The sequence below is a fragment of the Pseudonaja textilis genome, chromosome 3, assembly GCF_049901715.1.
Source record: "Pseudonaja textilis isolate UNSWEBS1 chromosome 3, rPseTex1.2, whole genome shotgun sequence".
Classification (NCBI taxonomy): domain Eukaryota; kingdom Metazoa; phylum Chordata; class Lepidosauria; order Squamata; family Elapidae; genus Pseudonaja; species Pseudonaja textilis.
In genome coordinates, this window is record NC_141992.1 from 105,324,713 (window position 1) to 105,338,772 (window position 14,060).

Sequence of the window (14,060 nt, forward strand, 5' to 3'; positions counted from 1 at the left end):
TGAATACCCTTTTTTAAAAAAAACAAAAACAAAACTATGTTTAAAATCTAAAAGCAGATAGCCTCTTTTAAATAGCAAATCTATAAATATAGGAGGGAGCTTCTAACAGGAAATCATTATTAGTCCAAATTTCTTCCCTTACTTCAAAAGAAAGCCCAGCTATGCCCCCTTGTGGCTTAAATATGTATTCATTAATACTACTACTACAATTAAAACCTGGGTTCACATATTGTACCAAGCCAGGAACACGCAAGATTACTTTCCTGGTCAGACTACACAATTTTTATTGTTTTTTTTAGGAGCAGAGGAGCTTGGGTGGCTGCAAGGGTGCAAAAATGCACTCAGAAGGGACAGGGTTGAGCTATAGCATTTAGTTGTTTTTCTATTCAAAAGAGGTATTTCTCTATTTTTTTTTCTTTCTTTTCAATTTTACCCCCCTTTTCTTGCACTCTTAGTATCTCCTCAATATCTTTTTCTTTTTTTAAAATTTGTATTATTTTGTATTTGTATCAGTTTTTACCTTTAAAAATATTTAATACAACACAGGTACTCTAAATCTATCAAAGAACAAACCTGTTTTTTGGTTGTTTTAAAAAAATAAATAAAACTGTGCCTCCAAAAACTATGATGTTGCTACTAAATTTTAGTAGTCCTCTTAGATGACCATGGGGGCTTACAATAAATTAAAGGTGGAATACAGGCCAGGGGCTATACTTCCCTGTCCTCATTTCCAATTCTCTTAACCATGACATAGCAATAGCAATAGCACTTAGACTTATATGCCGCTTTATAATTCTTTACAGCCGTCTCTAAGCTGTGATGACCCAGGGCATGGCACAAAGGCAACAGTCAAATAAGCAATAAGACTCCCTTTATTATCTCCAACTTTGCCCCCAATGTCCAGGTTTCCTTCGGCTGGAGAAAAACTCTCCCAGGAAGAGTCTTTAACTGTAGAAAATTCAGTCCAAAACAAGGTACTTATAAACTGTAACTAAAAATCCAAACAAATCAAGCTGAAGTAATTAACTTGACAGGGCAGGAGAAGGAATTTCAAGCTTGAAAGCATGGCAAAACTCATACAGTTGGGAAGATGCCAGGAACACAGATAAGCCACGACAATACAAGATAAATTCATATTTGCTCCCAACAACTTGCTGTGTGCAGCTTCCTCTTTTATACACTGTGTTCCCAGCTGCAGCTAATGAAGGGAATCAGGGCGCTTTCCTCCCCCGTAAGCCATGCAACTCACGTTGCTCCATTCTCCATTCTTCCCTGTGTGCCCTAGGATGAAGAGGGGGTGGGTCTTCCTCTGAATTTCCTCTCTCTTGCTCTACCTCTCTCCTGCTCTGCCCAGCTGGACTTTGCCCTTACCCAGTTTCTTCCACAGCCAATGGAGCCACACTCCCACTCCCTATCAGCTATCAGCTATCTGACTCAGAGAGGCTTCCCTCTCTGAGTCAGATTCCGACAGGGGCATGACAAAGCAGTTTATATAATCAGCATATTGCCCCCAACAATTTGGGTCCTCATTTTACTCACCTCAGAAGGATGGAAGGCTGAGTCAACTTTGAGCTTGATGAGTTTCGATCTGCCAAATTGCTGGCAGCTGGCTGCAGCAGAAGTAGCTTGCAGTACTGCACTCTAACCACTATGCCACTCTAGACATGCTGATTAATTGTTTGGGCTGGGTTCACAAAATATATTAAATGTGCTCCAAACCAGACAAACCATTATATGTGTTGATATATATGAGTCTAACAACTTAATTGTAAGTACTTAAGAACACATTTTAGTTCTGAGTGAATGCTTAGATTTATGCGTATCTATGGTCTGTTTATATACTTAGCACATACATAAATTCACCCAATGGTTGAACAACTATTATTTTAGTATTTAGTATAAATTAGTATTCAGATCCTTTGCAACAACACATGAAATTTAGCTCAGGTGCCTCCCATTTCTCTTTATCATTGCTGACATGTTTTTACACCTTGATTGGACTCTACCTGAGGTATATTAAATTGATTGAATATGATTTGGAAAGGCACACACCTCTCAATAGAAGGCCTCACAGCTGACAATGATTACTGTAGCGGAGCAAAAGTCATTAGGTCAAAGAAACTGCCTCCAGAGCTCATATACAGGATTATTGCAAGGCACAGATTTAGGGAAGGCTACAATAAAATTTCTACGGCACTGAAGATTCCTAAGCAATTGGGGAGAAAGGCCTCAGTAAGACAGGTAATCAAGAACCAGATGGTCACTCTGACTGTGCTCCAGAGATCCTGGGTGGAGATAGGACAGAATTCCAAAAGGATAACCATCACTGCAGCCCTCCACTGATCTGGGCTTTATGGTAGAGTGGCTAGACGAAAAGCCTCTCCTCAGTGCAAAATACATGAAAGCCCACTTGGAGTTTGCAAAAAAAAGCACCTAGAGGACTCACAGACTTTCAGGAACAAGATTCTCTAGTCTGATGAAACCAAAATTGAACTGTTTGGCCACAATTCTAAATGTTATGTCTGGAGGAAACCAGACACTGCTCATTGCCTGTCCAATATCATCCCAACAGTGAAGCATGGTGATGGCATCATGTTGTAGAGATGCTTTTCAGCAGCAGGGACAGGGAGACTGGTCAGGCTTGAGGGAAAGATGAATAGACCAAAGTACAGGGGTATCCTCAATGAAAATACGTTCCCCAGCACTTAGGACCTCAGACTGGGCCAAAGATGCACTTTCCAACATGACAACAATCCTAAGCATACTGTCAAGACTACACAGGAGTGGCTTAGGGACAACTCTGTGAATGTCTAAAGTGGTCCAGAGAAAGCCCTGATATCAAACCTATTGAACATCTCTGGAGAAACCTGAAAATGGCTGTCCAACTATTGTCGCCATCCAACCTGACTGAGTTTGAGAGGATTTGCAAAGAAGAGTGACAGAAAATCCCCAATGCAGGTATGCAGAGATTGTTGTATCAAACATTTTTGGCCAGCAGGATGCTTCAGGAGGCATCCATCCTGTCTCCCCCCAACATTCCCTGCCCCCCCACCGGCCTCTGGAGAACTACAATGCTAATCCTTGAAGAAATCCAGTTTGACATCCCTGCCCTATACCATTCCAGATAAGTGGCTGTCTATTCTCTTCTTAAAAACCTCCAATGATGGAGCACCCACAACTTCTGAAGGCAAGCCATTCCACTAGTTTATTATTTTCATAGATAGGAAATTTATTCTTAGTCCTAGACTGCTTCTCTCCTTGATTAGTTTCCATCCATTGTTTCTTGTCTTAACTTCTGGTGCTTTGGAAAATAGGTTGTCACCCTCTTCTTTGTGTCAGCCCCTCAAATATTGGAACCCTACTATCATGTCACCCCCTAGTCCTTCTTTTAATTGAATAGATTTAACCAAATCTGAGCCCAGTTTCATTAGAAACAATTATGAGCAATGAATAAGCCCAGGTAGTTCAACAAATTATCAATATAATATGCTACTGTGAATTACTGAGCAGCAGAAAACATGAAGAAGGGTCCCAACAGAGGCCTTCTGCCCCCCCGTCATTTCAACTCTCAACTCTATATTGGTGGTACACTAAGGACTAAGGAAGCAAAATTTGGAGAGACTGAAGTTCATCTATACATAAATTACAGAGATTAACAGATTACAGAGTTGGAAGACACCTTGTAGGTCATCTAGTCCAACCCCCCACCCAAACAGGAGACCCTACACCATTTCTGACAAATGACAGTCCAATCTCTTATTGAAAGCCTCCAGTGATGAAGCTGTAAGGACCCAGCCTCTCCACTCTTCAAAAAATAAGTATAGACTCTCAGCCGGTTTGCAGGGCTTCGGCCTGGTTTGCAGGGCTTCGGCAGCAGGCAGGAATCCGCGATTATGCGTGGTTTCTGCCTGGGCTCACCGCTGGAGCGTCCCGAGCCAGTCTGGCTTCGGGGCTAAGCCACCCTGGAGAGGTGGCAAAGAGGGGGAGATCCCAGCAGGGTCGAGGAAAGCTGCATCTTTTCTCCCCAGCTGGCTAAACTCCCTTTCCTGAAGGCGAACAAGTGGCGGTCAGAAATGGACGCCTCAAAGAAGCACTCATCTGGAAAAGAAAGTGCAGGAGGAAGTTAAGAAGTGAAAGTTTTGGCTGACCGGGATAAGAAGCAACAACCAAGGTATCCTGGAATTTAAATTTTAAAAAAGATACATCGCTCCCAAAGAAGATTCGGAAACAAAGAATGAAAGTGAAAAGGGAAAGTTTTTTTTTTTCTTTCACTCTCCTTCCTTATGTTGACAGCAAACAGAGATGAATGAGAAATCGGAAAAACCCGCTTTGGCATCAAGAGGTAATTAAACTGGATAATTAAATGTTAAGGGGACAATAAGGATTTCTGAATATATAAAAAAATATTTTTTTGCTGTAAGTGGGAAGGGAGAGGAAAAGAATAAGAGTGGAATTTGGAAGGAGGAGACTGCCTGGAATTTAAAAGAATCTGATTAAATTCTAACAAGACTTCTAAAAGATACATGTTAACTGGAACTTTGTAACTAAATAGTAACCCCAGGAAGAGAAAGTGAAAAAAGAAGAAAGTGTTAAAAGAAACACCTTGTGTGTGTTTGGATTGCTTTGGTGACTTTGGGACTTTTGGAAATTATATTTGAATGACTAAAAACACTTGGGTGGTTGTTTGAATTTTTTTTTTACAATGGCCTCACTTGTGGATGAACTGAAAATGGAATTTAAAAAATATAAAGAAGAAGAACAAGAAGGGAAGGGCTCTCTTGGCTCCGTTTTTCAATTCTTAGAAATGGCGATTTGTACCTATGAGAAACTACAAGAAAAGACTGCGCAACAAGAGGATTGGGACAATGAAGAAGCCATCTTTGATGAACAAGTAACTTTACTTAGGGAAGAAGGGGAAAAGGGGGGGAAAGAGAATGGAGACTCTAAGACCCCAAAAAACAACCAAAAAAGGGAAAAATAAGGTGAAAAGTGGATATAATGTTAGAAAGCAACAGAAAATGGGAACACAGAAGAGGGAAATGGAGGTGGAGAGACAAGGGGGTTAAAAGGGCAGAGAGAAGAAGCAAGGGAGGAAGGAAGGGAAGAGAAGCTACAAAGGTGTGGAGCAAGATGTAAAGAAATAGGACTTATTTAGAGATAATGGGTAAAAATTTAACTGAAAAGGTGATTCTGCAAAGGTACATGAGATTGTATTGTTATATTTGTATTAGAAATAATGTTAGAAAATTGGAAACAACACATGATTAAAAAGTGGGATAAAATACTCAGTGTAATTTAGTGAAACTTTTGTGAACAAAATAAATGAAACGAAATAAATGAGAGAATTGAACTAGGAAGGAATGGGAACATTTTAATGATATAATGTTTTAAAATATGACTGAAGTGGGGGGGAAGTAACTATGGAAAGTTTATAAGTGTTCCCATAGAAGTATGATACTTATTTGAAAAGTAATGTTAAAATGTTTAAGATTTAAATGAATACTAATATTAACAATAGATTTGAATTGGTATGGATTGTTGTTTTAATTATATTATATATTTATAATTTTTTCTCTTTTTAAAATATAGTGTGTAACTTTAGAACGTACTAAGCAGAATCCGAATGGAAGTTATGTATTATACTAAGTGTTATAAATTTAGGGGAAAGATATAAAGGCGGCATACTCCAATCAGTGATTACAGGAGAAATTTTGTTTAATGAGAAAAGATAATAGACAGCTGGAAACAGGACAGACAAAGAATATAAGTATAATGATCTGAATTAAGAGGAAATAAATAAAATAAAATTAAGAAAGTTAAAAGAGGGGAGAAGCTATATAGAAAATGCAGAATGGTAATAAGATATGGAATGGTATATAAAATGAACATGAATTTGAATTTGTGTCTGTACGAAGAGATGTAACTCGGGATCAAGCTGCTTTCAAAAAAGATGTTTATGTTTTTATGTTTTGTTTGTTTATGTTTGTTTTTAAAAATCAATAAAAAATTTATGGAAAAAAAATAAGTATAGACTCTTGAAAACTTTGAATCTTTTTATTGAAGGGAGGTAAAAGCAAGTCAAAATTCAAAGAAGGATCTGAGGTCCCTCAGGGCATGCTACTAGGATAAAGGGAATTAGAGACCCCTTCCAACAATCTGATGTGGATTCCATCAAAACACAGGTGTGAAGATGTTATTATACCAGCGTCTCTGAGAAAGCAGATAAGGAAAGTTTACCAGGGCTATCTTCTGGCACTGAAATCCACTTGGCCCTTCTCCCCTTGCATCTCCCCAAGAGGTGAGAATTTTCCAGGCATCTGGGGTGCCAGGCAATGGTTGTAACTCGTGCAAAAGGTTATACAACAGACAATGTAAGAAATATTTAGGACACATAGAGAGGAAAAGAATTAAATATATCAAATCCAACCTCCTCCCTTTCTTCCATCAAAGAATGGCAGATACACTGATCTGACAGAAGCTCCCACAACTTCCGAAGGCAAGCTGTTTCATTGGTTGATTATTCTGTCAGAAAATTTCTAGGTTGAATCTCTCCTTGACCAGTTTTCATCCATTATTCCTTGTCTGACCCTCAGGTGTTTTGGAAAATAGCTTGACTCCCTCCTCTCTGTGGCAGCCCCTCAAATATTGGAACATTGCTATGTTCCACATGTTTCCACTTATCATGTCTCCACTGATTCTTCTATTCACTAGACTGACCATGCCCAGTTCCTGCAACCGTTCTTCATATGTTTTAATCTCCAGTCCCCTAATCATCCTGATTGCTCTTCTCTGTACTTTTTCTAGAGTCTCAACAACTTTTTTATAATGTGGTGAACAAAACTGGATGCAGTACTCTAGATGTGGTCTTACTAAGGTTTTATAGAGTGGTATTAGTACTTCCTTTGATCTTGATTGTATCCCTCTGTTAATACAATTTAGGATTGCATTAGCTTTTTTAGCAGCTGCTGAACACTGCTGGCTCATATTTAGCTGCTTGTCCGCAAGGACTCCAAGATCTCTCTCACAGTTACTGCTATTGAGCCTGGTTTCACCCAGTCTATATGTGTACTTTTGGTTTTTCTTGCCTAAGTGTAAGACTTTATTTTCTCTACACTGAATTTCATTTTGTTAGATAGGGCCCAGAGTTCAAGTCTGTCAAGATCCATCTGGATCTTGAGCCTATCATCTAGGGTGTTAGCTATTCCTGCCAGTTTAGTATCAACTGCAAATTTGGTAAGTTCCCCTTCTATTCCCTCATCTAAGTCGTTTATGAAGATATTATACTGGGTTAAGATGGAACCTTGTGGTATCCCACTGCTTACTTCCCTCCATGTAGACCCTTTAAGGACTACTCGTTAAGTATGGTTTGTCAGCCAGTCATGAATCCATCTCGTGGTGATGCTATCTAGCCCGCTTTTTTCTAGCTAACCAAGAAGTAGGTTGTGGACTACTTTGTTGAATTTATTGCTTAAAACAAAAAATAATAATACTAGGAGATATTCTTGGGAACTGTAGTGGCATAATTGAAAGTTAGACCTGGGATGGAATTGGAGAGGGGGGAATAACGGTATACATTTCCTTAATAATAGGTGGGTGGTTTGGGAGAAGGAGGCTTTTGCTGTGCAATGGGCTGTCTTGTCCTGGAGGCATTTTTGGGAAGGAGTTAAGGAGCTATTTAAGGTGTGGACTGATCACAAAAACCTTGAGGCTTTAAAAACTCCTCTAAATTTTTCCCCAAGCAAGTTCGCTGGGCTCAATACTTTAAGAGATTCAATTTTAAACTGAAATATATTCCAGGAGGAAAAAAATCTATTGGCCAATGCCTTGTCTAGAAAACCCCAATTTGACAATCGCTGAGATGAAATAGTGTATGCCATGAATAGGCACCTCCCTATTAGCAACACATCAACCTTCTCAAATCATATGGGATTTGCTAGGGGTTTAGTCTTTATAGCCAGCTTAGAGACTATGGAAAGGTTAATGAGGCAGTGTGTGCAGCCTTTGTGTATGATAGCCTCTACTTCCCCTTGACATTCTGTCTCTGGCACCAGTAATTTTGACTTAATTGTGAAAGGATGGATGGCTTCATTTACCATTGGGTCATCCTCACTATCTTTGCTGCCGTCGCTCCTCAACAGTGGTGGTTCTTCAGAGACTGGAGTTCTTTCTTCTGCTTCTTGTGTGGGGAGAGACCTCAATGGCTTTCTGGGTGAATTTCCCCTTTTCCACAGGTTTCTGCTGCAATCTTTTTGGCTTTGCGGAAGAGGTACGGCCTGTCACTTGTGACACTGGTGGCCTTGTTGTCCACGTTGGAAGCATTTTATGGGCATCATGGAGGCCTTTCTAAGTGGTTCCTCCACTGGGTGTGGGCTGGCTCACCAACCCAGTTATCTCTTAGGTTTCCTTTATGGGGTCTCCTTCTGGTGCTGCTGTAGTTCTAAGCCCATAGCCACAGCCATCTGATACCAATCATGGATGTGGTCTGGGATTCCCTGGCATAGCCAGATTTGGAGCAGTTCCTTGTCCAGATGTTCTTTAAAGTAATGGACTAGCATCAGCTCTAGCCACCATCTTGGCTTTCCATCAATTCTTTGGAATTCCTGGATGTATTCCTTACCTGGGCAGACTGTCTGCCTGATTCTCTTGATTTGTTTCTCTGTCTCTTGCTCATGGGAAACATCCTCAAATCAGCTCCTTAGTTCCTGTAGGAAGTCATCAACATTTTCTAGCTCAGGAGCCCCCTCATCATGAAGCTGGGTGACCCATTCCAACACTTCCCCCTCAAGATTGTCAGTGAGGGTTGAAATGATTTCCCAGTCATCTTGGTAGCTGTCCCCATAGTGGTCAATGTGAACCCATGCTCAGTTTAGGAAGAAGGCTAACTTGTTCAGGCTTCCATCGAACATCGCTCAAAAGTGTGGTGGGGCTTCTCCTCTGGATTGCAGCAGCAGTGGTGGTTCAGTTGAGGGCAGCAGCACAGCCAACAGTTGTGGTGCAACTGGTGGGGCTGTGATCCACTGGGCCTGGACCCAGCCCTATCCAGGGTAATATGACCAATTGGGGAGCACTTCCCCTGCTGGTGGCAGCCATGGCTGGCTTAGCAGGCTAGCTAGTCTGCACTCAGGCAGGCTCCAATAAGGCTTGACCAAGCCAATAGTGGCTGTAGAAGGCTGGTAGCTTGGGTCATTGGTGGAGTTGACTGGTCCCTCCTGGGCAAACTTAGCTGCACTGTGTGCAGGGGTTGAAGCACTGCACCCTCAGTAGATCAGTCCCCTTGCATAGGAAATGTAAAAGTCAGTTGACCGAAGACCACTATCATATGACCGGTATGCTGCTGCTGGCTGGAAATGTAAAAGTCAGTTGACCAAAGACCACTATCATATGACCGGTATGCTGCTGCTGGCTGACACTGCTGAGATGCATCTGCTCAAATTATTCAGGCAATCCTTCCAGGGTTTGGCTTCCATTCCCCCAACTCATTTGAATCCAGGGGTCCCATTGTACTCCCATTGTACTCCCTTCCCTCGTGAATGTGATTGTTTTAGCTTAGATTCCAGGTCCTCCTCTGCTCAGTAAAGCTCTTTGGAAGCTAGCAATTGGAATTGTTTTTTCACCCAGGTCCATAGCTGGCATTTGACTTTAGCTGCGGTTGTGGCATCTTGCTCGGGCATCGTGGGGAATGTCAGGCTCTCTTCAATTCCCCCACAGGCCCCACCAGTGCCCATCGCTTCTCCGGTTTCTTCCTCCATCTTCCCTGAGTTTTTCTCACTGCCCCAGTAGATCAGGTAAGCGGTCAGAGTTCAGGACCCTGGACAGCAATTCTGGTTTGGAGCCTTAGATTTAATGTCAAGGTTCCAAATAATACATCCCATTCAATAAGAACTCTGAGGCAGGCATATTCCTCAAAGAACGTTTTATTGGGACATATCAAATTGGTATATTCTTGGTGGAAAATCAGCTCTAAGTTCCCACCAGTTTTCCACCCAATTAAAAGTAAAACTGTCACTTCCCCCCAGTCACCAATCACATGGTCCAATTAGCACATAGTCCAGTTGCTAGGTGACTCAGTCTCCACCTCTTGAACACCTGCACCAATGTATTTAATTCCCAGGGGAAAGAATTTTATTTTGGCTACAGCACCACAGCTATCTCTACACCCACCTCCCTGGCCCCTTCGCTCCAGGCTGTGTCAGCCCTGAAGCAGTGAGAAGAGAAAACTCCCTAGAGAAAAGCTACAAAAAGAAAATGGCCACAGTTTGTTAGATTTTGCAGCATAAATTCAAATCCAGAAAGCACACACAGATGACAGATTCAGCAGGATTCATTAATTTCTTTATATACATAATAACATTTGAAGTGAGGTTTACAATACCAATAGTAGGTTCTTCCAACGTAACACAAGCAAAACACAAGCAGCAGCTTCAGAGCTCAGAGCAGAGAGGTTTTGTTTCACTTTAGAAAGCTCAGATAAGTTTAGTTTCTTCAGAGCTGAGCACAGAGCTAAGCCACACCCAGACTCCTCTTTAGGTTTCACCTCCAATTCAGCTCCCATTGGCTGGCCTTGTTAAACATGTCTCTGCCAGTTCATGAATATTCTGACACAGTTTGGCTAACTTCAAGATTGACACTGTGTTGCCTTTTTATCCTCTCTTCCTACTTGCTTTTCTCCTGCCACTACTGGGTATTCAATTCTCCCTGCTTTTTCAGTTCATGGCATTCCCCCCAATTTGTTGGTCTGTCACGCTGTTCTGTTGCTGTTCTCAATCACTGGTTTGCTCATCCATTGTGCTGCAATGCTTCACCACCACCGACAACCTCTGGTTCCACCATTGCTCTACTGTTACTTTCCATGCTGCTCTCTGCTTTGTTGTTCTGCTGTTTGCTGCTGCCTCTCATTTCTGTTGCGCTGCTGCTGTTCTTGGCTCCTCAGTCATATGGCTCCCATTTGCTTGTCCATCACACCGGTGCTGCTTCTCCCAGCAAACAGGACCACCTGGATGGCCTACAGTAAGCTCGCCTCGTGTCTCCTTTCTACAGCTGGTTCTCCTTCTCCTCCTTGCTTCTCTCTCTCACTGGCTCACCTTTTTGTTCTCAGAGACTGAGATAATGTCTGTTTTTTCGTATGATACAGATTTAATCAGATATAAATCAATATAATACATTCACAGCATTAAGCTCACACTTTCTTTTCCACATCATCTATCAGTACATATGATTGTCAATGTTGCGAATAACACAAAGATAGGACACTTTATCAAGGCTCAGGATCTTGACAAGCTGGGATCATGGGATAAACCCTAAAGATTAATTTCAACAGGGACATACATATTGTTAGACCACTCATTGGTAATCCCTTATCTTTGATTTTCAAAGCAGGTTCAAGCCCTATATTATATCCTTGTAATATATTACCTTATTTTTAATTATTTAAAGGCCAATTATAAACCAAGTTTCTTAAAGAGAAAGAAATAACAAGGTACAAGACCAACCACATGGCACACTCTGTCATATATCAAAAACATTTCAGAACCTGTAGAATGCAGCTTCTGAGATCTGCAAATGGGAATCACACACTGCCCAGAGGCTACCATACGTGGACAAATTATGCATTGTAAAGATTGCTTGAAGGTGGCACTGAATCCCCTGCATGGATTGCCTCTGTTACTATGTAGGACAGACAGGGAGGAAGCCAACCACCAAACTGCAAGAACACAGGCAAGTAGTCAGATGAGGAGACTTAAATTTATTGGTAGTCTCACACTACAATGAACAAGATTACACATTCAATTTTGCAACTACTAAAATTGTGGGATGAGCAGGCACAAAAACAGCCAGGGAAGTGATTGAAACTTGGGAAACAGATCCCTTATCATTCAACATGAGTGCTGATTTACCACCAGCTTATCAGATGCTTAGAAGGCGAGGGCTGCGCAATACAAGCAAATGAAAGTGAACAACTTAAAGCCAGCCATCAACACACCCCAATCAACATACAATAGTCACCATATAAATACTACACACAGAACAGCACATATTCTCTGCTAAAGAGAAGTTTCCTGAAGATGGGCTCCAGCACAAGTCCGAAAGCTCGGAAGACAAAACCTTTGGTCCCGGTGACTGATCCAGATTGGATCTTGCAAGTTTCTTAAAGATCAGTCATATCAAATTTGGGGAAATATTCAATTAAGTCTATACAAAAACAGATTCTTTTTTTTTTCAGTGCCTCTATCAAGAATAATAAAGCCTTCCAATCAGCTATACACCAAGAGAAGATTTTAACTGCAAAACTGTTGAAGGGGATTTATGACTAATAGGAGGCAATTGTATATTCTCACTAAATGATGTGGCTTTGAAAGTTCTAGCCTCTAGGATAATAATCTGTCTTCACACAGCAGAAGGAAACGTGGCACTATCGCTAAAATATTTTCTTAAACATCTTGGCTCTTTAATCATTGGCTGCATCAATGGTTACCACTTAAACCTTTTTTTGGTGTATCTGATACATATATAGATTAACAGAGTTAATCTATAGAAGAGACCTTGTAAGTCATCTAGTCCAACCCCCACCACCCATGCAGACCCTACCATTTTTGACAGATTGTAATCCAGTCTCTTCTTGAAAGCTTCCAGTGATGAAGTTCCCACTTCTTTTTTTTAATAAACTTTATTGTTCTTTTACATTTTAAAAAAGAGAAATTAATCATAACGTTAACAGTACTGTAGTGTCAGTATTATACATATTTATCTCTTATGCATATTTACATTTATATATATTGTTATACAATTCTATACATTTGTCTATAGTTTGCTTATCTTAAGTTTCTTTATTTTCTATTTACCTAGTTTCCAGCCAATTATACCATATATCCCAAATTTTATAATATTCAGACTCTTCTTTATCTTTTAGTTTTAGGGTCAATTTGTCCATTTCGGCACAGTCCAAGATTTTTTGAATTAACAATTCATCGGGGGGGATGTTATTATGCTTCCAACATGTACAATATTCTAGCCACCGTTAATATGTGTAATACAATGTATTTAATATTTTTCTCATATTTCTTTTTAAATATTCCTAGCATACATAACTCTAGTTCAAATTCTATTTGTTCTTTAACAATTTCTTGTAACCATTGCCTTATTTTGGTCCAATATCTTTGAGCTTCTGGGCAGGACCACCACATATGGTAGAAAGTACCTTGTATCTTTTTACACTTCCATCATGCTGGATTCATGTTGGGATACATTTTGGCTAATCTCATTGGAGGTAGGTGCCATCAATAGAACATCTTGTATATATTTTCTTTGTATGCTGATGATCTTGTTAATTTATAATTCCAATTCCAATTTCCCCCCCATTCTGCTAGATTTATATTGTGTCCTTATATTGGCCCATACTATCATACAGCCTTTCACAATTTCTTCTTTTAAATTGACTTCTAATAAGTATTTATATATTTTTGCAATATTTTTCTCATCAAGGCCTGTTAGAATTTTATTTAAATGTTGTAGTTCTGTATAGATTCCATATTCGTCTATGTCTTTTTTATGTCTATTTTTCAGTTGGAGAGATGGCCACCAGTCTATGGATATTCCTTGTTCCTTAAGATCCTGGTTTGGTTTTAATTTCCCATTTGTCTAAAACATCCTTATATTTTGCCATTTTACATAAATCCAAATTATTAGGATGCATCGTGGCTTCCATTGTGGATCACCATATCAGTATTTTCATGTAATGTCTCTTCCTAATTTTATTCCAGTTTTGTATCAAGGAATCTCTAATAAAATGTCTATGAAGATCTTCATGTGGCACGACCACAAACGTGAAACAGCTCACCAGCTCAAACCCCCCAGCAACTAAGACTAACCTGAGCACAACCAAGCCCCCAACAGAACACACCCCCAGCCAATAAGAACACAGCCAACCCCCCCCACCAATCAGAACACAGCCAAACCCCCAACCAATGAGAACACACCCCCAGCCAATCAGAACACAGCCAAGCCCCCACCCAATCAAGTCACACACCTCACTAGCAGTTAAAAGGAAGAAGCAGCTGCAAGCT

At 40.4% G+C, this 14,060-nt stretch overlaps 1 protein-coding gene across 1 annotated transcript in view; it reads right to left on the bottom strand.

Moving 5' to 3' along the window:
* The window catches only part of LOC148126252 (tumor necrosis factor ligand superfamily member 4-like), a 97,306-nt gene that overhangs the window by 54,402 nt on the left and 28,844 nt on the right, over positions 1-14,060 (bottom strand). The gene's annotated exons all lie outside the window — the stretch shown is intronic.